Source organism: Mus musculus, chromosome 3 (genome assembly GCF_000001635.26).
Source record: "Mus musculus strain C57BL/6J chromosome 3, GRCm38.p6 C57BL/6J".
Lineage (NCBI taxonomy): Eukaryota > Metazoa > Chordata > Mammalia > Rodentia > Muridae > Mus > Mus musculus.
In genome coordinates this window covers 41152154-41176875 of record NC_000069.6, presented here as the reverse complement: position 1 = coordinate 41176875, position 24722 = coordinate 41152154, and the positions used below count along the sequence as shown (strand labels likewise).

The following is a 24722-nucleotide window of genomic DNA, read 5'->3' as shown; positions in this document are numbered from 1 at the left end:
GTGACCATACTTACCTGATTCTCAAGGTACTCTTCAGGTACGCACACTCACAGACCACTTACAATTCATAAAGTGACGCAAAAACATTGCTCTCCCGACACCTCTCGGCAACTCTGTTATTTTAAACAATATTTGCTTCCACATCTAGCATTCTGGCCTGAAAATGTCTTAGGAACTGGATCTTAATTTTGTTCATCTGTGTAGACTTAACAAATGCTCACTTTCTGAAATACAATAGGTGATCAAAATGTTTAGATGGGCAGACAGACAGATGGATAAATAACTATATAGATGGACAGTGAATGGTCTGAGCATAAACACTAAGGCCATTTAGAAGGGTCAGATCTACCTTGAACAAATCTAACCTTAGCTTCTCTTAATGGTGCTGTTTCTCATGGAATACCAGCCAAACTATTTTTGATGGTGTTAATATCAATATTATGAAGGTTTGTGAGTGTATTGGTTAGTTTCTCAGTGTTGTAACAAGATAATTGGTGACAGTAAGCAACTCAAGGGGGGGGGGGCAAATGGATCCACCATGGAAACATGGGGGTTACAGAGAAGTTATTATAGCCAGGGGTTCTCAGTCCTTTGGAGATGCTCCCACCATGAGAGTCCCATCAAACCACTGTCTGTCCTTTGGTATGTTTGTCTGTCCTGTCTTTTTACAGAGGCATGTTTCCCCTCTTGGATATCCTTAGCCTTTCTATGTTTAGGGACTTTGAAGTGACTCATTGCGTCTGTCTTCGAGAGCCCAACCTTGCTGCCATTGCTCTTCACTGTCAATTTGAGTGGGTTTAGAAGGACCCAGAGACATCCCTCTGTGTGTGTGTCCGCAGTGGTGTTTCCAGAAGCTTAACTGAGGCGGGAAGACCCACCCAGAATGTGGGCTCAGGGACCAGACTGTAAAAGGAAGAAGCCAGCTTTAGTCTACCCACCTCTGCCTCCTGGTTGAAGATAAACAGTGAGCACCTGCCTCGAGTACCTGCTGCCATGTTTCCTGACACGGTGGATTCATTTGTCCCCCTCAGGTTGTGAGGCAGAATAAACCTTCATTTTCTCAAGTTGCTTATTGTCACTAAATGTCTCGTCACAGCAGTGAGAAAGTAAATAATACACTCACAAACCTTCGAAATACTGACAGTAACACCAACAGAAGTAGCTGACACTTACTGAGAGGGATTCCATGGCAGACACTGTGATTGACAGGGTCTCACCTCCACTGTGTCATGTAATCCTGTCCAGTAGATGAGGCTTAGACAAATCAGGTGCAGGTGTGTCAGGTGACACCATGACCAAGGCAAGTCTTATAAGGGCAACATTTAATTTGGCCTGGCTTACAGGTTCAGACGTCCAGTCCTTTATCATCAAGGCAGGAACATGGCAGTGTCCAGGTAGGTATGGTGCAGGAGGACCTGAGAGTTCTACATCGTCATCTGAAGGCTGCTAGCAGAATACTGGCTTCCAGGCAGCTAGGATGAGGGTCTTATAGCCACACCCACAGTGACACACCTACTCCAACCAGGTCAAACCTACTCCAACAAAGCCACATCTTCAAATAGTGCCACTCCCTGGGCCAAGCACAAACAAACCATTACACCGACCTTCTAACATGGCCCTACTGTTTAACGATATCTTTTTGGTGAAACCAGTGAAGTTCTGTCATGTAGCTATTTCGAGAGTCTTATACTTTTTTATATATATTTTCTTTATTTACATTTCAAATGTTATCCCCTTTCCTAGTTTCCTCTCCAAAAATCTCCTATCCCCTCCCCCCACCTCCTGCTCCCCAATCCACCCACTCCTGCTTCCTGGCCCAGCATTCCCCTATACTGGGGCATAGAACCTTCACAGGAACAAAGGCCTCTCTTTCCATTGATGACCAACTAGGTCATCCTCTGCTACATATGCAGCTAGAGCCATGAGTCCCACCATGTGTTTTCTTTGATTAGTGGTTTAGTCCCAGGGAGCTCTGGGGGTACTGGTTAGTTCATATTGTTGTTCCTCCTATGGGGCTGCAAACACCTTCAGCTCTTGGATACTTTCTCTAGTTCCTTCATTGGGGACCCAGTGCTCTGTCTGATGGATGGTTGTGAGCATGCACCTCTGTATTTTTCAGGCACTGGCAGAGCCTCTCAGGAGACAGCTATATCAGGCTCCTGTCAGCAAAATCTTGTTGGCATCTGCCATAGTGTCTGGGTTTGGTGGTTGTTTATGGGATGGATCCCCAGGTGGGGCAGTCTGTGGATGGCTATTCCTTCAGTCTCTGCTCTGAACTTTGTCTCTGTAACTCCTTCCATGGGTATCTTGTCCCCCTTTTAAGAAGGATCAAAGTTTCCACACTTTGATCTTCCTTCTTCTTGAGTTTCATGTGTTTTGCAAATTGTGTCTTGGGTATTCTGAGCTTCTGGGCTAATATTCACTTATCAGTGAGTGAATATCATGTGTGTTCTTTATGATTGTGTAATAAGGACACATGCTCCACTATGTTCATAGCATATTTATAATATCCAGAAACTGGAAAGAACCCAGATGTCCCTCAACAGAGGAATGGATACAGAAAATGTGGTAAATTTACACAATGGAGTACCATGCAGCTATTAAAAACAATGAATTTATGAAATTCTTAGACAAATGGATGGATCTGGAGGATATCATCTTGAGTGAGTAGCCCAACCACTTTTTTTTCTAATTTACTTATTTTTGATGCAGGGTTTCACTACGTAGCCCTGACTGGCCTAGAATTCCCTGCCTAGACCCAGTGGGCCTTGAACTTACAGAGATCTGCCTGCTTCTGCCTCTCAAGTGCTAGGATTAGAGACACGCATCACACTCTTGGTGAGAGTTTTCCTCTTGAGGATTAATTAGTTTGTCCATTTATTGTCGATGTAAAATATTTCAGATATACGGATGCAATTACTGAGTATGCTGGTTGGTCATTCTATGTCAACGTGGCACAAGCTGGAAGCATCTGGAAAGAGGGAACCTCAGCTAAGAAAATGCTTCCAGAAGAGCGAGCTGTGAGTGAGTCTGTAGGGCCTTTTCTTGATTGGTGACTAATATGGGAGGGCCCAGCTCACTGTGGGTGGAGCTCTGCCCCTGGGCTGGTGGTCCTGACTTGTGTAAGAAGCAGGAGGAGAGGAAATCAGTAAGCAGCACTCCTCCATGGCTTCTGCATCAGCTCCTGCCCCGCATGTCCCCGCCCTGACCTCCCTCTGCGGTGGGCTGTTCCCTGGGACTATAAATGAAAGAAACCCTTTCCTCCCCGGGTGGCTTTTGGCCATGATAAGTGATCACAGCAATAGAAACCTAACTCAGACACTAAGTAAGATGTATCTAGGAACTAATTTATTCCTAAATTAACCCCCATGAAATGGGAGTGGCATCTATTATCAAGTGTCTTTGAAGTGAGAAGTGGAACAGGAAAGCGCAGAGAAACCAGGCTAGCCATTGTCCTTCAGGAGGGAGCAGTGAAGGCAAAGGGGATCACACGCTCTGTAAGGTAACACGTCTCTATTAATTTTTTAAAAAGGAAGAGAAGGAAACTGTAGCCCCCGTGCAGCTGACTCGGGCACTGCCGACCAGACAGGCAGGATGCTGGTACTTTCTCTCACTGGCTTAAACTGTATAATCTAAGTTGTGCCTACTTTGAATTTGGGGAGGAAATTCCTCTATGAATTCCTGGTAATGTTATTAACATCTCGGGACATTCACTCGCTTATAACCTAATTATTCATGCTATTTTCAACCGCGGATTGTGACACCACCAATTCTGTCCAAAGACTAAAATAAAACAATCTTTGGAAAATTCCTGTGGTGTGTACATCAAAGGGAGAGGGATGTGACCTTCAAAAGTCTCAGTGAAGTGCTTGCTCAAAGGGCCCAGGGTTTTCAGCACCTCACATGCCCTAATGAGCATTCCCAAGCCCAGGCTGTTTATAACCTCATTTTCTTTGACCCACCCCCACCTACTTGGCAAAGGACTTTCCCTGCCAGGACATGCCACAACTTGTAGAAAAATTCTTGCCAATGGGAAATAAGACATGATCAGTGGCTATGAATAAGCAAGTTGGGCCAGGTGTTCAAATGTTGTGAATACCATCCATGTCTGTCTATTTATAACACGAAGTCCGGGCAATGGAATGTACAATCTTATTGGCTGCTTCCCAGAGTCATGTTGTATTTTAGTTCATATCACAGGCTCATTAAAGGGGCTAAATGGAGTCTTGCTCAGATTTTCAGAGGAAGGAGTTTAAAGTATACTGAACAGCATCTAAAGTCCAGGCGTTTCAGGGAGTGTGACATGGCTTACTTCTCTAGTTCCTCCCACAGCCTACGAGGGAGGCATCACCATCTCCATCCCACGGATAAGGAAATGCAACCTCTGCAGGATTAAATATCCTCCTCAGGTAAGATGGGAAGCAGATGGTGTGGACCCAAACCTCATGCTCGTTGTTGGTGTTAGATCAAACGTAGCCACACTGGCTGACCTAAAACCAGGGGCCCAGTATGGACAGTCTAAAAGGAGGAGCTTCTATGGTCTCTCTGGGTGCTTTAGCTTGTTTGGGTGTGTCTAGTTGTGTGACCTTTACCTCTTTAAACTTCAAGTTACAGTCTTAAAAAACAAAAAACAAAACAAACAAACAAACAAAAACAGAAAACATGGTCTGGGGAGACAGTTGCATCTGTACAGTGCTCGCCCTGTACTCGTGAAGACCCGTGTTCACTCTCCAGAAGCCACATTTTTAAAAAAGGCTAATTGTAGTGACACATGCTTGTAATCCCAGCACTGGGAGGCAGAATCAGGAAGCTCCCTGGGCTCACTGGCCAACTGGTGAACTAAGGGCCAATGAGAGACTCTGTCTCAAAAACCAAGGCTGAGGAGATGCTGAGTCAGCAGAGTGCTTGCCTCCGAGGAGTGAGGTCCTGAGTGTAGATTCCAGACTTTATGTTTTAAAACAAATCCAGGAACAGTGGAACTGTCTTGTCATCTCAGTGATTCTGAGAGAGACGGGTGGGCCACTGGAAGCTCACTGGCCCCTGAGCTAACCTTTTCTTAAAAGATGAACTAACTGCTGTTCCTTTTGTGAGTATGAATGTTCACCTTTAGTATATGTATGTACCATGATGCCTAATGAGACCAAAGAGGGCATCAGAGAACCTGAGAATGGAGTTACAGACTGTTGTGAGCTACCATGTGGGTGCTGGGTGCTAAACCCGGGTCCCTGTATGAGCAGTAAGCACTCTTAACCTCTGGGCCGTCTTGCCAGCCCCAGGTCTATTCTTCCTGACTAAGCCCTTCTTGCACCAATGAGAAACCCTGTATCAAACAGAAATGCAGAGGGCGACTGTAAATAGCACCAGGGTTATCTGCTGACTTCCACATGACTGCACATATACAATCATGTGTACACACACACACACACAAGCTGAAGGTGGATGAAATTGTGCCCAAGGAACAATACCTGAGACTGGTTGTCCTCTGGTCTCCACACACATGTGCACATACATATCACACACATGTAAGTAAACACACGTGAACATATATAAACACAAAGTAAATATAATTATAATTCTAGCCAGGACATTTTAAATATTTTTGGCAGTAAAATAACCATAACTATTTTCTTTTCTAACAGGCCTCTCATATGTTAAATAAGATAACAGCACTGGCTAATATTACTGAATGCTTGTTCCAGGCCAGGCACTACGCCTAGGGCTTGGATTTAATTTACACAGACCTCCTATGAAATAACTCAGGCTAATACTTCCTGAGCTCTCACTACATAGCACAGTCTATTTTAAGCACCCTGCTCATCTAAACTGTAACAATATGTACTCATACTGAATAGTGAGTAACTCAGCCATCCAATAGTAATGCCCCAGGTTTGAAAATATGAGATGGACATTCAGAGAGGGTAAGTACATTATCTGTGGTCACACAGCCAGAAAAACGGGGGCCTTGCTGAGAATTCAGACCTGGGAATTCAGTCTCAAATTTCACTCTGGTGCTTATGATTGTGACCAGGGCTGGCACAGGATATTTGTATTAAAAGCTCCCAAATTCGGGCCAGGCACGAAGGTACGTGAGAGGCAGGTGGATCTCTGTGAGTTCAAGGCTTGGCTGGTCTATATAGTGAGTTCCTGGCCAAGCAGGGCTACACAGTGAGACATATTTTTATGAAGGGAAGACATGATATGCTGTAGCCAAATGCCCCACTATTCTGCTTTCTATTGCTGTGATAAACACAACGACCAGAAGCAACCTGAGGAGGAGAGGATTCGTTTCCATCTCAATGCCCAGATCACACTCCCTCATTGAGGGAAGCCGGGCCAGAGCGAAAACTGGAACTGAAGCACCGAAGCGGAGGACATGGAAGAGAGCTGCTTATTGGCTCTCTCTCTCTCTCTCTCTCCCTCTCTCTCTCTCTCTCTCTCTCACACACACACACACACACACACACACACACACACACCTTGCTCTCTTATATAACCCGGGACCACCTGCTAGGGTGGCACTGCCTACAGTGAGTTAGGCTTTCCCACATCAGTTATGGGACTTGCCCATAGGCCAATGTGATAGAGGTATCCTCTCAATTGAGGTTCCCTCTTTATAGGTCACTCCAGCTTGTTTCAAGTTGACAAAAAAATAAAATAAAATAAAATAAAATAAAATAAAATAAAATGAAATAAAAATAAAAAATTCACCAGTACACATGCAAAAAGCCCCAGAATATAACTGAGGGGAGGAGGATGTGGCCTGTGGGTTCTCCTCCTTGAGAGCATGTGGCTTTGTTGGAGGCCTACAGGATTAGGTAGGGGTGGGAGGAAAGAAGCGTGGAGGAGGCCTCAGCAAGAGAGAATGGAGTATGTTTGACAAAGAAAAACTACATTAGGTAGGATTCGAGCGAGATAAAATCAGACGTGAGAACCAAGAGAGGTCACGGAAGAGCTTGACAACTGCCTAAGAGTTGTTACAGGAGCCACAGGAAGCATCAGGTCTGGAAGAAGAAATGATGAAAGGAGATGGCAAAGATGCTCCATCACTGAGGGTGGGGAGACCAGAGAGACCAGAAGGCCCTGGAGGCACCCAGTTTTGACTGGGGTGCCGGGGGGCAGCTGACAAGAGAAAGGAAGGCTGAGGCAGACAGAATTGGTGAAAGACCCATGAACGGGGATGCAGACCTGCCCCACCCCGCACCTCACGCCTCTGATAATGACCAGCTAGTGCGAGTAGATGCCACAAATGTGTGTGCTAGATAAATGAGTAAGTAGTCTGGCTTCAGGCCCAGAGTCTTCACTCTGCGCATGAATGAAATCATCCTGAGCTCTGGGAAACTGCTCAGTTGACAGAGCTCTTCCCATGCGTGCACTTAACCCCAGCACCCGTGTAGAAAACACCACGCAGTGCTGTGTGTTTGCATACACCAGCTCTGGGGAGGCGGAGACGGGAGGGGCTCGCTGGTTCAGCCAACCTAGCCAATTGGTGAGACCCGGGACCCAGTAACAGACTGTCTCAAAAGACAAGGTGGATGGCTCCTGAGGGAGGGGAGGGTTGACCTCTGACCTCCATACACATATACATACATGTGCACCTGCACGTGTGCACACACACACAGATCTTGGAGTTTATATAAATTAACCAAATCTTGTGTGGCCTAACGAATCTAAACTAAGTCTTCAGATCTTGACAACTACCCTAGGCTTTCCCTTGCTCTAACATGCTGTTAATTTAAGAACCCTAATACCCACAAGAGGTGACATCAGTAGCAGAGATGGAGGTGTGAGGAGAGATTTCTGGGGTTCTTATTTAAGATTTAATTTGTATTTTGCATGGCAAAACTTGCAACTAGGAATCCTCTCTAAGCATTTTCAGTTTGAGACCAGCGTAAAAGTGAGAATTAATGACTAAACATAGATATATTTGAGAATAATAAACAAAATTATCACTGGAAGGCATATGAAACACATTTTTTGGTCATTACAATGCATAAAATGTTCCTAGTTTCTCATTATTGTAATGAAGCACACTGGGGCTGCAGGAGAATTGTTGACAGTGCACCGCACTTAGCCACAGCAGCTCGCCTTGCTGGAATGGCTTCACTTGCTCATGTCAGTCATTGACCTGCCTGCCTGCGTAGGCATTTGTGATCTGCTACACAGACCGAGTTATACTGCTGAAAAGCACTGCCACGCTTCAGGTGTGTCTTTGTGGGTCTTTTTATAGTAATTCAGAAACTTTTTGATCTGTTTTGTCAACTGTTGTCTCCAAAGGCAAAGGAAAGTTTTTTTTAAATTTCTCTGAGGGTTATAATTAAGCCCAAGCTGCAAAAAAAGCAAAAGAAGCTTTGGGTATTTCTGCCTCTTAAGTTCTTTTTTCTTTAGAACTCTTTTCGTTATTATTTTTATTTATTTTTATGTCAGGTGTATATGTGTTTTGCCTGCATGAATGTCTGTGCACCGCGTGCCTGCAATGCCAGAAGAGGCCAGGAGAGGGCATCAGATCCCCTGAACCTAGAGTTACAGATCCGTGTAAGGGCCCTGTGGGTGCTGGAAATTCAACCTGGATCCTCTGGAAGAGCAAGCCATTCTTAACTATCGAGCCATCTTTCCAGCCCCTCTTTAGACTTCTTAAATTCAAGTCAACATACCAAAGCCACCATCTGCTGTGGATGAAGCCAGACGTTGCTAAATTACTAATATTTATAATAATATCTTTGGGGGGGGGGGCATGTGATCTAGAAGACTCTTACACAGATCTCAATTCTACTTCCTGATCACTGAGTGCTTCATGCTGTTTTGTGGGAAAGAGTGTGGAATCCAAAAGTAAATGTATACAATAAAATACTATGGTATATAAATGCACTTAAACTGTACTTAAATGTAGGCATATGTCTGGAAAGAGACTCTGCTGATCTATAGTGACTAGTGAGGAGCTCTTACATAAGATCTGTGCCCACCCAGAGTCTGTGTGGCCTCATTCATGGCTGGGATGTTGGAGGTGCATATTGAGATATGCACATCCTAGATTGTCCAGATGGGCTCTCAGTGACTTGTCCCCTTATAAGAAGCAGAAAGAGGGAAGACACAAAACCAGAGGAAAAATGGAAAAGGGACAGGACAGAAACACCAGGAAGGCACCTGTGCAGACCTGGATGCAGAGACTGGAGTTATCCGTTTCAAGTCAGGGAAACCCACAGCCACCAAAAGCTAGAAGAGGCGGTGACAGAATCCCCACTATAGCCTTCAGGGCAAGCACCCCCCTACTGACACCTTGGTTTGGAGTTTCTGTGAGAACAAGTTTTCATTATTTTTAAGCCCACAGTTTGTGGTGATTTATCACAGCGTTCACAGGAGGTGACAGAGAATTCACTGAGTGTCTTTGTCAGTTTATTTCATCAGGGAGACAGAATGGTTGACAGAAGCAGCTTAAAGGAGACAGGCGTGTATGTGCTCTTGATTTCTGAATAAGTCACACCGTAGCACAAAAGCACCATGGCTCAGCCACTGTGTTTGCTCACACAGCAGAGGATCACAGAGCAAGGAAAGCCACATGGTCCACAAAAATCCTGCACACAGCAGTCCACTTCCGTCAGCCATTACACCGGCCCCAAAGGTTCCACAGCCTTCTAAAACAGCACTGCCAGCTAAATATCAAGTGTTCAAACGTGTGACCTCGCGAGGAGTGTGTCACATGGAGTTAAAGGGAGACTTTCATCTCATTGGCCATACTGGAAAAGGTCTCTCAATCTTGCCTTCGATGGCACAGCAATTCAAAGAGTCTCCTCTTATCTTCCAATGAGTTCAGTTTTGTTATTCACTTTGTGAATTAAAATCAAGACCTTATGTGTGATAGGCCTTCTGGGATGAGGGAAGGAATGGATTCATGTTGTACATGATCCCCCATTGGGTACATAAGATATGAACATATCAGTATATAGACAACTTTGACCTGCTGTTAGCTTGGGTGAGCTAAACCTCCCAATGCAGTCTCTAACCTAAAGCTGTAAGTGCTTGACATGCTAGACTCTGGTGGCCTCCGGCTTATTCTCTGTACTCTATCTAGTCTATGCCTAAATCCTAGAAATTGCCTTCATTGCCAAACCTCCTCCTCTACATCTGTCCTTGGTGAAGAATGATCTCCAATTCTTTATGCAAAGGCACAAAATTTAGGCTGGAGACAATTTTGAAAACATTTGTATAGGTATAAAAATGCCATATGGGGACTATCAAGATGGATCAGCAGGTAAGAGCACTGACTGATTTTCTGAAGGTCCTGAGTTCAAATCCCAGCAACCACATGGTGGCTTACAACCACTGGCACCCTCTTCAGGTGCATCTGGAGTCAGCTACAATGTACTTATGTATAATAATAAATAAATCTTTGGGCCGGAGCAAGCAGGGACTGAGCGAGCAGGGGACCTAAAAATTCAATTCCCAACAACCACATGAAGGTCTCAACCATTGGTACAGCTACAGTGTACTCACATACATAAAATAAATAAATCTTTTTTCAAAATATGCCATATTGACTACCGTATTTTTCCTGCTGCTGCAGCCCATCCTACCTCAGAACTTATAAACTTGCTGTTCATTGCTTGGCTAAGAGGGATCCCCTTCTCATCTAAAGCTAGACTCCCTCCCTGTGCCTGATTCATCTGCTTTATTTAGTTTCTAGAGCCCCCTTTCTCTACTCTCCCTCTCTCCCAGCATTCCTCAAAGAGGGTCCAACTGACTCACAGTTCACCTTCGGCTCAACCTCCAACTTCTCACAGCCCAGCTTCTTGGAAGCCATGGATGGTTATCTTGAGGGTTCCCACCTCTTCTTCACTGTCTAGCTCCTTAATAAGGTCACTTACATGACATGTGAATGCTTCTCCTCTTACCCAGAGACTCAGTGGCTTTCCATACTATTGAATTCCCTTTCCCTCTCTTCCCTGGTACTGAGGCCTGAAGGTGCCTCTCAGACACACACATGATGAACTCTTGACCCCCAACCTGATAGTGTCAGCAGGGGAGACCTTTCGGGGATGGCTATGTCATGAGGGTGCACCTGCTAATGGGAAATAAGAAACGGACGGTGTTCTCCCTCTGCCCTGTTCCCTGCTGGTGCAGACACAACAGGACACAGCTGCCATCTCAAAGCAAGATGACAGAGTCCTCACCTAAGGGCTTGGTCTTTGGTTGCTCAACTTCCAGAAATGGAAGAAAGTCTTGTTTTCGATCTGAGTCTGGGATGATTTACTATAGGAACCCAAGCAAAGGCACTGGGCCCCGTGAGTCACTTCAGTCTCCTAAAACTTCTTGTGCCATTTCTTCCCATCCTGTTTACTTACAGTTTGGCCCTTGTTCTTGTCCTTTACTCTCACCTGTGCAAAGTGTTTCAGAATTACCTCCAGCCTAAATTCTTTCCCTCGTGTGAATGCCCATCTCCACGCAAGCATGACAGCCTCAACACTAAACCGACCTTCTCATGTCCCTCATATATTCACAAGTCCCATCTCAGACAGTAGGGCTCCTGATTACCCCTTCATCCCCTCCATCCTCCTTCCTACATATTCTGATTCTTCTTCCTAAGCTCTTCTCATGCCAACTGCTCCCTCTCCAGATTACCAATACGTGCCTTAGTTCAGGCTCCACCAATTCCCCCAGACAACGGGCTCTTACCTATTCCCTTCCACCTTTGACTTTAATCTTTCCACACTGAACCTCCCTGTGGCAAGCAGAGGGACCTTCCTAAAATGAATACCATTCCTCTCCTTAAATGGGTGAGTGGCTCCTTGGGAACGAAGACCCACTTAGTGGGACCTGTCTAGCGATTTGACAGCTGGCTTCTGCTTACTGGTCCTCCCTAGTTTGCCCTTCTCTCTCCATGATAGCTGATACCCCTATTATCATGCTAAACAGCTTGCAGCCTGGTATGAAATGTATCTGCTTTCCCTCTCTGATCTCTCCGGTGATGGCATTAGGATTGAACTAGCTGTTCTCTACCAGAAAGAGCCCGTCCCATTCTTCGGCTCCCTAGTCAACTCATCTTTCATGAGTTCACGCCGTCCCTTGAACTGAACAGCTTCACCCCAGTCCCAATCTTGGGCCTCACACTCACCCTTAGGCATCCAGGCATTCTTTCTCTTCATCCCCTACATCATGCTTCTTTGTAACTGCTACCACATGTGTGTCCCTAAAGTCGCCGATGTGCATGCTCATAAGGTAAATCCTTTGTTTGTCCTCATGACTTCAGGGTCAGTCTGGCACTGTAAACCATGTTGACAGAAATCTCCTAACACCTGCTCATCAAAGGATCAGGTCTAGCAGTTCCTAGGGAAAAGGGACATTGTCCACCCATATTCATTATACCAAGAGGGACATATTCTTTCCCAATTGGAGAATCCCATGGATGGGATGATAACTAGTGGGTGGGTGTGCGTGGGGGGGGGTGGAGTGTAGAATGTATGAACACTTGGACACAGGGAGAAAACTGATGTAATGAGACAGAAGAGCAAGGGGTGTATACAGACAGGTATTTCAGATGCGCTCCAACCACAGGGTCATATAGGAATATAAATAAGGCTGTGTGAATTGTTTACTATATCAGCTATAACAAATAAAAATGTATTCCATGCCTGAAATCCACAAAATATCTGTTATTTGACAGTTAAGGAAGCCAGAACTCAGACACTGTGCTCCATGGACTATGGCAAGTCTATCTCTCTGAAGACTCTGGTGAATTTAAAATCTAGTCTTCTTCAGCTTCCTAGGGCTGTTCTCCTGTGACTCATCAACCTCTTCCAACTTCAAATCTACCGATAGCCAGCCAAATGTTTTCCAAGTCACTGTACACTGATACTTCCTCCCTTCCTCTAAGGACCTCATGTTTATACTGTGTTCACCCAGATAATCCTGGACCATCTGCCCAACTCAAAGTCAACTGTCAACAGCATAGATCGACCTCAACCACAGTTCTTTCTTATCACATGACTTAACATTTTCACAGGCTCTGAAGATCAGTGCCTAGCATCTTTGGGGAGTCGTACCTCTGCCCATCACCCTCAGCAGCTAATGGGAGGCCTCTGTCCACCTCTCCATCCCTGACTGCCTGGATGAGAACATAGAACCCCAATTGCCTGAATGACGACACAGAGGCCCCAACTGTCTGGATGTTGGGAGCACAAAGGTCCTTGTGTCAGAGATAAGCACTAAGGAAACCCGGAATGTCAAACATGTGGGGTCGGCTCTTCAACAAAAGGAATGTATAACCTATTTTCCTCCCAGAAGGCTAGAGCTGAAAGTTGTTGATAGCCTAGTGACCTGTGCTATCTGCAGGGTCAGGCAAGACCTGACTCCCTCAGACTCTTATGTTTAGCCCAGACCTCCTCTCTAGACCTTTATCTTTAGCATTGTTTCTCCATCAATAGAACTCATCTTTACGGGAGATGCCACACATACTTTATAGCCTGGTGACCTCTGGACTATGTCTGTATGACAGAAACCACACAAGATCCTCCCCTAAGCCTGAAGCTATAGAACTCATCTTTGTGGAAGAAGTCAATTGTACTTTAGAAAAGAGTTTTGATGTAGTCGTACTTTAAGCTTTATTGTGCACAAAAGATTGAGTTAATTGTTACCAGGAAACTTTTTGCCACATTGTACTGTACTTACATATGCCTAATGTCAGGTGTGGTGGTACATGCCTTTAATCTCAGCATTTGGGAGACAGAAGCAGGCAAATCTCTGTTAGTTTAAGACCATTCTGGTTTGCAAAGTGAGGTTTAAGACAAACAGAACTATATAGTGAGACCCTGTCTTGAAAACAAACTAAATTATGTCTAAAATAATCTACCTTGTGTCAGACTGTCGTAGTTAGGGTTTTGTTGCTGTGAAGAGACACCATGACCATGGCAACTCTTATAAAGGAAAACATCTAATTGAGGCTGGCTTCCAGTTCAGAGGTTTAGTCCATTATTATCATGGCAGGAAGCATGGTGGCACAAAGGCAGATAAGCTGCTGGAGAAGGAGCTGAGAGTTTTACATCTAGAACCAAAGGCAGCAGGAAGAGAGAGAGAGAGGCTGGGCCTAGCTTGAGATCTTTATACCCCAAAACCCACCTCCAGTGACACATGTCCTCTAACAAGGCCACACCTACTCCAATAAGACCTCACCCCCAATAGTGCCATTCCTGAGGTATCTATGGGACCATTTTCATTCAAATCAGCACACAGACTCTAGAGGTTTGAATCAATTCCTCTATGGAGTCACACTGAGCTGGATTTTCTCCTTGCCTCATTTATACTGTTCCTCCGGCAGCCCTGTTGTTTGCAAGGGCCCTCCACATCTGGATGAGAGCACAGAGCCCTAACTGACAGATCTACCCAGAGACACTTTCATAAAATCTTGTGCGATTTTATTTGCCTTTATGCACAAAGAATTGTTTTGTGGGTCCAGGACTTTCTGCTGGTTACAGGTAGATAAGTAAATGTATTAGTAGATAGATACTGGCCTCACACCTATCCCCGAATCTTCTAAGAAGAAATGAGGCTTTAAGAATCAGACCTGTCCTGCTGAGGAGGGCCAACACACAGTACTTTGCACGATCTTAAACCACTTGCAAGGCTCTGAGTCCCTAATTAGCTGGTGCCTCCTGTGATTCCCATGACATAGACAGGGCTGTATGACTCTTTCACTTTTCCACAGTGCTAATTAGTGATGGCAGTATAGCTCTCTTGAACGTGTTACCACATTTCTGCCAGCTCAAACTGTTCCATAGACGTTGTCCTTTTCAAGCCATCCACGGTGGCACATGTCCATAGGTCCCACACCTAGGAGGTGGAGGCAGGAGGATCAAAAGTTTAAGATCAGTCTCCAGCAACATGAAACTGTGTTTCAATAAAATGCTTTATTGTTTCATTCCAAAACTACTCCCTAGGATTAGCGACTACAATGTTATAATGATATTAAAATGAGAAATCATTTCCTAACATCATCCAAAGACATTTTAAAATACAGCTATCTGACCAAATGGGAATCACAGTTTGTGTGCACATATGTAAATTATAAGTGTAAAAACACGTGAAGGCTTCTGAAGGTGACGAATGGTACCTTCTACAGGTGACCATGTCTGCATTCAATCGCTGTTTTAACAAGTATCTTGCAAAAAAATCTCCCAAGTATCATATTCTAAGCATAAAAATCAGCAACAAGAAGACAAAGCCATTGTCCCCAAACAAATAACTATTAGTAGTAGACAAATAAAATTTTATTTGTTTGTTTTAAGACAGTGTTGTCCTGGCTATCCAGGAACATACTATATAGACCAGGCTGGCCTTGAACTCATTAGGGATCCACCTGCCTTTGCCTCCAGAGTGCTGGGATTAAAGGTGTGCACCTTAACATGGGGCTAAGCCTCACTTTTTTTCCCATTGATGTATTTATTTACTTTACATCCCGATCACCGCCCTCCCTTCTCCCTCTCTCCCCTCCCCTCCTCTTCTGAGAAGCAGGAGGTCCCTCCTGAGAACCAACCCTCCCTGGCACCTCAAGTCACTGCAGGACTAGGCACATCCTCTCCCTCTGAGGCCAGATAAAGCAACCCAGTTAGGGGAACAGGATCCACAGGCAGGCAACAGAGTCAGGGACAGCGCCACTCCAGTTGTTGGAGGACCTGAATATGCATCTGTTACATATGTGTTTGGGTGGGTGGAGGGGCTGTAGGTCCAGCTCATGTGTGAAGCCTTACATTTTTAACAACAACAAATCACCTTTGAGCTAGTACTCTGGGGGGGGGGGAAAAAGAACAACCAAGAAAACAGTCAGGGGTGAAGAAAATCTTATTTTAGTTGGAATAGACTGTAGAGGTCTGAGCAGGTATTTGAATAAAATGTAAGATGTTTCAAAGAAAGAAGACATGTGGGGTTGGAGAGATGGCTCAGTGGATAAGAGCACAGATCTTCAGAGAACCCAAGTTCAGTTTCCTACACCATGTCAAGTGGCTCACAACAGCCTATAACTCCAGCTGCCAGGGATCTGATGCCCTCTTCTGGCCTCTGTGGGCACCTACACTCATTTATATGCATGCATATCTAATTTAAAATAAAGGTTATTTTTTTAAACCATTTGAAGAAATGAGGGGAAATGAATAATTCAATTTAGCTGTATTGAATGACTATTAAGAATAGATGTGTGGGGTCATTGGTAGTACTGGGAGAATACTAGTCAGGACCCTGCTTGAGGCAAGGCAAAGCACAATGTCTGTGGGGAAAGCTGAATGAAGGGCACACAGAAACGCTATTCACTCGGTTTACAACTCTTCTGTATATCTAAACACTTCCCTAGCTACCACCATCACTAACAAGCCTCCTGCCTCAGGGTTCTAGGAACCATCAGAAACCATTAGCCTGGTCAGGCCTTGTTGATTTAATCCAATCAAAAGTGACCTTCAGAAGTCTGGATTCCTTTCTGAGGAGCCCATTTCTTGTGGGTAAACATCCCCTGTGCCAGAAAAAATCTGTTTCTATGACTCTAAAATCTTCATGCTGTGAGATAAAATAAATCCACTTTTGTTTAGAGAAAATTGTCTGCTATAAAGCACGACTGTGTCGTGTGTTTAGAGCCCCCAGGGACTTCCTCCTTCCCACAGCTTCATAGTGGGGCCTTCGTTTTCTTGAAGCTTTTCCCTCCCAGCATTTGAGTCATTCAAATTTTCTCCATTCTGCTCTTCTTGGTCTTAATAAACTGTGATGTCCACAGCTCAGCACCGGACGTTAAATAAGCAAGTAAGGAGAAATGAGATTTAAAGCTGGGCATGACGATACACACCTTTAATCCAAGCACTTGAGTCTCAGAGGCAGGCAGATCTCTGTGGGTTCAAAAACAGCATAGTCTTCATAGAGAGCTTCAGGCCAGCAAGGGCTACCTAGGGAGACCCTGATACGTAAATAATCAACAGTAGGATGCAGGGAGAGCAGGGTGTATCATCACTCAGACTGGACGGACAAGTCTTTACTGGACACCTTGACAACCTGCATCTCACAATCTGTTTCCTTTCCTTATGCATTGCTCCTTCGCTGCCATTAGGCCAGATGCCTTAAGCATTTACTCTTTTTTTTTTTTTTTTGGCTTTTTTTTTTCCATTTTTTATTAGGTATTTAGCTCATTTACATTTCCAATGCTATACCAAAAGTCCCCCATACCCACCCACCCCCACTCCCCTACCCACCCACTCCCCCTTTTTGGCCCTGGCGTTCCCCTGTACTGGGGCATATAAAGTTTGCGTGTCCAATGGGCCTCTCTTTCCAGTGATGGCCGACTAGGCCATCTTTTGATACATATGCAGCTAGAGTCAAGAGCTCCAGGGTACTGGTTAGTTCATATTGTTGTTCCACCTATAGGGTTGCAGATCCCTTTAGCTCCTTGGGTACTTTCTCTAGCTCCTCCATTGGGAGCCCTGTGATCCATCCATTAGCTGACTGTGAGCATCCACTTCTGTGTTTGCTAGGTAACCAACGGACAGACAGACAGAGATCGTCAAGTCTTTTCAGCAGGTCACCAGGTTCCTAAAATACTCTCTTGCCTGGAGACAGATGTCTCAAGTTACATAGAGAAGAAATGGATTCCAAAGTCACTTTTCTGATATACTCAACTATAAGCATCAGTGGCTCTGTCTGTTGGATCTCACATCACAGCAGAAAGGTGAAGATGCTGTGTTTATCAACTTTACAGGATGTTGCAAGAGCTGATTGAAACCTCTGTGGTGCCATCTGATGAAAGTCTCAGGCCATGCCTCCCAAGTCACCACAGCATGTGACGTGTCCAGGCCCCTCGAGGGCACTCCCTCGAAACCAGTCCCTTGATTGTAGGTGACTTGCTGTGGCCTGTAACCAGTATGTCACCCAACTGCACTTTCAGACATGCATGCCGAGCGCCAGTAAGGCTATCACCCAAAGCTGAGAAGTAGTTTTTCTAATGCTGCAGGCTCATGCACAGGGTACCGAAATAGCACGAGAAATACTATACCCATATTGCTTTCTCCTAGACATCTGACACTTGTAAAGCTCGTGCCAAATTTCTTGTCACATATGTGTCTGGAAGCCTCCGTGCTGAGAGGCATTTCTTATCTCCTGACATTTCAGAGCTGCATGGAGCTAGACAAGCAGAGACTCCTTCGAAAAGGCAAGAGACAAAGGCAGGCATTCTTTGAAGGTGACCTCTGCGGCCCTCACTGAGGGAGGACATCCTGGCACATCTGTAATCCCTGAGATATTCTAAGTGTTGGGCTTGCAACTTGCAGCTGGTAGCAGCTGTACTGTGCCCCCCCCCCCCCCGTCCAAGGTCACCTAGAAAGAGCCCGCATAGCAGCCAGATGTAGAGATACTACCGCAGGCAGACTAACCACAAGACCCAACATCCACAGGGGCTTGGCTCAATGCTCTGTCCCTGGTGATGTGGGGAACACACACACACACACACACACACACACACACACACACACACACATTGAAGAGCTACTTGTTGATGATATCGATGGCTGGGACTCATGCTTTCAGAACAAGAAACAACAGTAGAAAACTCCCAAGTGACTCCCTTCCCTTCTGATCTTGTCCCTGTCACCAAACAAGGTAGTACTTCCAATGTGAGTCTTCTACAAATATGTGTGTCAGAATAACTTTGATTATTTACTTATCTGTTTATTTAATTAGAGCCACATACAGCCCAACCTGCTCTTGGACTCACTTTGTAGACAACGGTGATCTTGACTTCTGGATGTTTCTGCTACAGCCTCGGGATTCTGGGAACTACAGGCATGTATTACTATGCTGGTTTACTCAGCACTGGAGATCACACCCAGTGCTTCACACTTACTAGGCAAGAAGGCTCTCCACCAGCAAAACCACAATCCAAGTCCTGATTGGAAATGTGGATTCCTGAGTCCTACTTAAGACGTTTGCTTAGTCCTACCTACTAAGTCCTTAGGCAAGTGGGATCCAAGACTCCCCTCACTGCTTTCTTTTTAACTTTTTATTCTCTCGGATATTTTATATGCATTAAGGCTTTAATAAATTTAACAGACTCCTCACATAAATTAGAGTACACAAACTCCCAGCTTGTGAAGAGGCTTTCTGGTCATGAACCTCTGTCAGAAGACAGTGAACCAGCCACTCTAAGCTTAAACCAATACAATCAAAGTGGCTTGTGCTCAGGAGGAAGGAATGCGCTTCCTGACTGAGCCACCCTGCCCCTCACCCTGTCCCTCCCAGCCTGCCTTGCTCAAGCCCAGCTTTTGGAATAATGCACACAGCCATGTGATGGTCTAGCACCAGCCACCTTGCGGTCTTTAACATTCTATATTCCATTTTATTGCTGCTGTAATAAGTTACCACAAGGCTAGAAGCGTAGTCAAGAGGGTAATAAAGTAAAATTGAGGTCTCAGGACACTCCCTGGTCCCTACAGAGTCTGTGTATAGGAGAGGGCTGGCTTCTTGTCTCCTCTCGAGTCTAGCGACCACCCACTCTCTTTGGTTCACGGACCCTTCCACCTTCAGACACCACCCTGCTTCTCTGTGACTGTTAACCATTCTCTCTGCCTCTCTTCCGCTTCTCTCTTTAGTTGTCAAGGACCTTTGTGGCTATTTGGAGACTACTAACTAAATATTAAATCTATTTATTCAGTGTATGCATGCATGTATACAAGTATGTGTTTGTGTGTTTGCTCACAGCAGGGGAAAAAGCCCATATACACACTACGATGTATTTGCAGAGGTCAGAGGACAACTTGTGAGAGCTGAGCTGTTGGTCCTGGAGATCCAGATCAGGTTGACAAGCTTGGTAGCCAGCACCTTCACCTGCTGGACCGTTTCACCAGCTCCCCAGTTCAAGATTCTTAATGCATGACTGCATATTTGACAACATCCACAAAGTCCTTTTTGCCATGTTAACAGAAAGTTTTCACAGGCTCCAGGCATGAAGATGAGGACATCTTGGGCAAGGTGCACTGCTGCCTACAACGCTTTGCATCTGTAACATAAAGTTTGCCTTCAGTTGCGTTCCATCAAAAACAGATCCTGAGCCTGAGATCTGAGGAAAGGTCTTAGCAATTCCAGCCCAGCATGGGGGTGTAGGGAGGGCAAAGTTGATCAGTAAGAAGCAGGAGGGAAAAGGGAGTCCAGATAAGGAGACTACTATCCACAGTGGGGCTGAATCCTCCAGCTTCAATACAAAACACTACTTACAATCATCCCATGATGGGTCAAGGTACTTTGGTGATTACCCACCAATCCCTGACACCTATTTATGAGGGGTTCATCAATGTCCATCTTACTACCCACAGCTGGGCTCCACAGCTATTGAATATTTGAATATCCTTGGTAGAGATACACAGAACCACAGGCTGGTTACATCCCAAGCATTTCCAAGTGGATCTAGAAGACAGGTCAGAACACCAGCAATGTCTAACACAAGGGGTCGGGTCCTGAGGGTTGTACGGCCATGTGCACTCAACGTTTAATGTTCCTTTTCTTCAATCTAGGGAAAACTGATAGCATCATGGTCACCCAAGCAATGGCTGTATAAAGTATTTAAATAATGGAATCATTTAAATGTCTACCAACAGGGGACTAGCTAAATATGATGGTGATATAGTGAAATATTCTACTATAATTAAATATAATATCAATCTACATTTACTGATAAGAAAAATGGTTCCTATCATAAAGTTGAGCTGGGGATTGGGGGCAGGTTACAAATAGTAAGTATATTATCTTATTATGTAAAACTTTGCATTATAATATATGATATGTACATATAGCAAGATGTCTTTAAAAGTGTTGGTCAAAATGTCAGCAAAAGTCGTTTCTAAGAAGCAGAACTTATCACCCTTTGGATTATCTTCTTCATGTTTCTCCATACTACAAAAATTACAATGTGCAACATATAATATATTAATCAAGGTGTTGTGAAGATATTTTCTACTTTGAAATTTCCATTGTTCCTAGAACTTATATTTCTGTATAGTTCTAATATGGTAATGTCAAGTTGCTTGTGTATCCAGGCTTTTATCTTAAATTACATGGGGCTGAGGATCAACCATTACACAGAATATTAAGGCATATTTTGAATACACCAGATGTTTAATAAATATTTATTCCTTAATTGATTTTCATCAGAATAAGACTGAGTAAAACAGCATAACACACTGAAGAACTGGGTCAGAGAGAGCTTTTTATACCATGTGGCAGTGACCTACCAGGAGCTCTAAGGTCTGGTGTGGCTTATCAGGCAACAGCCTGCCGATGCAGGCAAGGACAGGCCCGCCAGTGCACACACACCCACACTACCCCAGAGATTGCATCGAGAGCTGCATTTGCCTTAAATAGGACTGAAAAAGAAGGCAAGTGAAAACTGTTTCACAGCTCAAATGAGATGTGTGGAATCTGTGTCAATCTGCTCAAAATTAATTCCAGTTTGTCCCCTGAGACACTTGGGCCTTCCTCAGAAGCAACACGCACTTCCAGAGCTGACCGAGCTGCAGAGAGCAAGGCGAGAGGAGAGTAAGCCCTGGGTCAGGAAGGGAAGACGGCTGTGTCCGGGCCCACAGACCTTTCTCCATCCACCACTTCATACCCTGATTATGTCAAAGGGAGGCATAATATGGTCTCCCTCTGCTCTGGGTTGTGTAAGAATTTTCCTTTGATGTTTCGAATCCAAATAACAGGCAAGTAGAGAGAAAATGGAGAAGTGGACAAGTCCCAGTTGATTTGTGTATTAAAGATCTGAGAGATATAGCCAGAGGAGGAAGGAAGGCAGAAGAGCAGAAATCAGGTGAGACATGCGTATATATGAGAAATTGTATGTGTAGCACAAGGAGATGATGTCCTCCTGATATTTGTGTGGAAGAGGATAAAGATGATAATAAAGGAGGAAGAATCTATGATGCTTCTTTTCTATATGAAAACTGCATAGTCTATTCTAATAGCTATTGAATTAAATAGTATAAATGGCTAATGTGCACATTATCTGAATTATGTGCCAATAAAGCTAGTTTTTAAAAAAGAGTATCCCCTCCCCCAAATAACATACATATGCACTTTCCTTGGAAGTTTGTTGTTAAGGCAAAAATAGCTCAAGAACCCTAAATGCTTTTAAGGCACCAGCCATGCTTTCAAATTCATCCTTGCACAAGATTGAGCCATGTGAGCCTTCTGTTATGTTTGGTAACAAAAAGTTAGGAAAATGACCTTTAAGAGTGGTGTGTGTGTGTGTGTGTGTGTGTGTGTGTGTGTGTGTGTGTGTGTGTGAACAAATACTAGGCTAGAGAAAGTGCCTGCTAGTCCAAAGTACTCCTTTCAAAAGTTGGGAAATCGAACTTTCTTTAGAGCTCCCATTGTTACCAAGCAGCAAGAATCTGGGAAGGGTGGAAGCTTGATCTGGGGTCTTGGGAATTCTCTTCCCCACCCACATCCAACACTTCCTATGATTGTTTATAGAGAACAGCAATTTGAGGGTAAGCATGTTTAGAAGGCAGTCATTAAGCCTATGGCTGCATCCAGCTCTTCTGGTCTTTGGAACAAATCACTCTGGTGTGTATCCAATCCATTGCACACCGCCACCCAGCTAACAATCACAGCCATGTAGCGCCAGCCACCCCGGCCTAACCTGGAGACTAAGTGGTGCCCACAGCTGCAATTCTGCTCTTACATCCTCTGAAAGGACAACAGTGGAATAACAATAACTATCATTTCCTGAGCATCAACCTGGGCAGAGACTGTCTGTCAGAGGCTACGGCAGTAAAATGTAGAGAGTTCAGATCTTCACTAGGAATTTTTAAATCACTAGATGTCACCAATGTAAATAACACCCATCTGTGACTCACATCAGAAATTTACGAAGTTAATTATGGGATATAATTTCTGATTCTCTCCCAGGATGGTTCTGGCGCTGCTATGTGCTAGGCGACGGTCTAGACATTTTACATATGGCAGCTCTTAATTTTCACAATATTCTATTATGGGGGTAATAAGCACCCCATTTTGCAAGTTTAAAGAAACTGCAAACATGTAGGGGAAAGACCCAGCCTGATTTTAAAACAGTATCAGAGAGCTCAAGAAGCTTTGCTCTGCAGACACGCCAGAGCTCCTTGGGAGCCCCACAGCCATTGCTGCGGCATCCGCCATTTCTTCCAGATTCTTATTTTCTGTGACGCCCTAGAAGTGACTCGTAAGGCTGAAAAATCACCCCTGTGTGTTGGCCAGAGAGGACAATGCTATGCCACAGGATAAGCTGGATCTCAGTAGCCCAATATAATAGAGATTTCTTCCTCACGCAAAGTCAATTATGGATGCTGGGAGCCCTTTGAGGTAGCTAAGAACCCACCTGTCCCAATCCCCCCCCCAGGGCCCTCTTAACAATCCCCCTCCCAGCTCCATGCCCTCCCTTTTTTTGAGACAGAGTCTTTCTATGTAGTTATGGTTATCCTGAAACTCACTATGTAGACTAGACTGGCCTATAACTCAAAATGATCTTCCTGCGTCTAGGATTAAAAATGTATCTGAGTCCACTTGGAATAGTCTCCCTCTCCCCCTCCCTCTTTCCCTCCTTTCCCCCTCTCTCTAACTAGCCCAATTAGTATAATCAGTGTTACTGGTATGCACACTGGTGTGGTGACATCTGTCAGGGAATGGGCCACACCCTCAAAGGAAACTAACTCTTTCCCACTAGCAGCCATCAAATGTAAATAACTCCTCCGTGGTGGTGGTGGGAGCTTGTGAGACCCTCCCACTCCATTCTACGATGGGATCCATTCTGTTCTGTTGACTGGCTTAAGTCTGCACAGATCCTGTAGTAGCAGCCACAGCTGCCATGAGTTCGCCAATGCAGTGGTCCTGTTGTGTCCCAAGGACAGCGTTTCACAGCACACTTCTTCCTTCAACTCCTACAGCCTTTCTGCCCCCTCTTCTGTGATGTTCCGAGCCTTGGGAGAGGGGGAGTTGAAATCGATGTCTCATTTAGAGCTGAGCACTCTCAGTGTAATAAGGCCCCAGACCTTAATAGGCATTTAGACCTTAGCACAGCTGACTCTATGAGGGAGATGCTACTAAAGCTGTAAAACTCAGTATGAAGACAGCCCTACCTGCCAACACTGAAACAAAGGCCTAATCCATCAAAGTCCATACACTCCTGGGAAAGTCTCAAGATGTACCAACCTTGCTTCTTAGCTTCTGTAGTTCTGCTTCTGGCTAACTGTTCTTGTTAACTGGAGTATGTCAACCCAGAACACTTTGTTTGTGCTTGAATTCTCATTCTGAGATGGGCTCGGGGCTACGATAGGATCTAGAACCCAGTGTAGTCACTGGCCGGCTAATAGAGATTCTCTGTTGGCTTAAACCCATGTCAGATTAAGTCTTGTCTGGTGAATACCGAACACTCAGTCACTTACTGTCAGCACTTTGACCAGGTGTGAGTCTCTGTATTAGCCACTGCCCACTGCGGGTGGGGGTCGGGGTGGGGAGCTTCTCTCTCACGACTCTACTTCTTAGCCGTGGCACTCTAACTATCCAGAGAGGCCTTGTCTACTGACTCTCCTGCAAGTTTACTTCAAAGCTGACTGTGTGTCATCTGTTGATTTCCTCGTCACTGAGAGTGCATGGCTTCCTTCTCCTGTTCCTCCCGTCTGCTTCTGCGCTTTGTGCATGCTTGTACAGCTCATCATTGTTTACATTCCTCTCTTCCCATC

At 44.8% G+C, this 24722-nt stretch overlaps 1 long non-coding RNA gene across 2 annotated transcripts; it reads left to right on the top strand.

The window, feature by feature from the left end:
• The first annotated feature begins 3415 nt into the window (after positions 1-3415).
• Positions 3416-18825, top strand: Gm40038. 2 transcript variants are annotated; one of them, XR_867179.2, is made up of 3 exons: positions 3416-3502; positions 4321-4409; positions 18694-18825. It is a non-coding gene; the product is annotated as a predicted gene, 40038 (long non-coding RNA). The 2 variants fall into 2 exon arrangements; XR_001783822.1 differs by lacking the exon at positions 18694-18825 and adding an exon at positions 8425-8758.
• The last annotated feature ends 5897 nt before the right edge of the window (positions 18826-24722 follow it).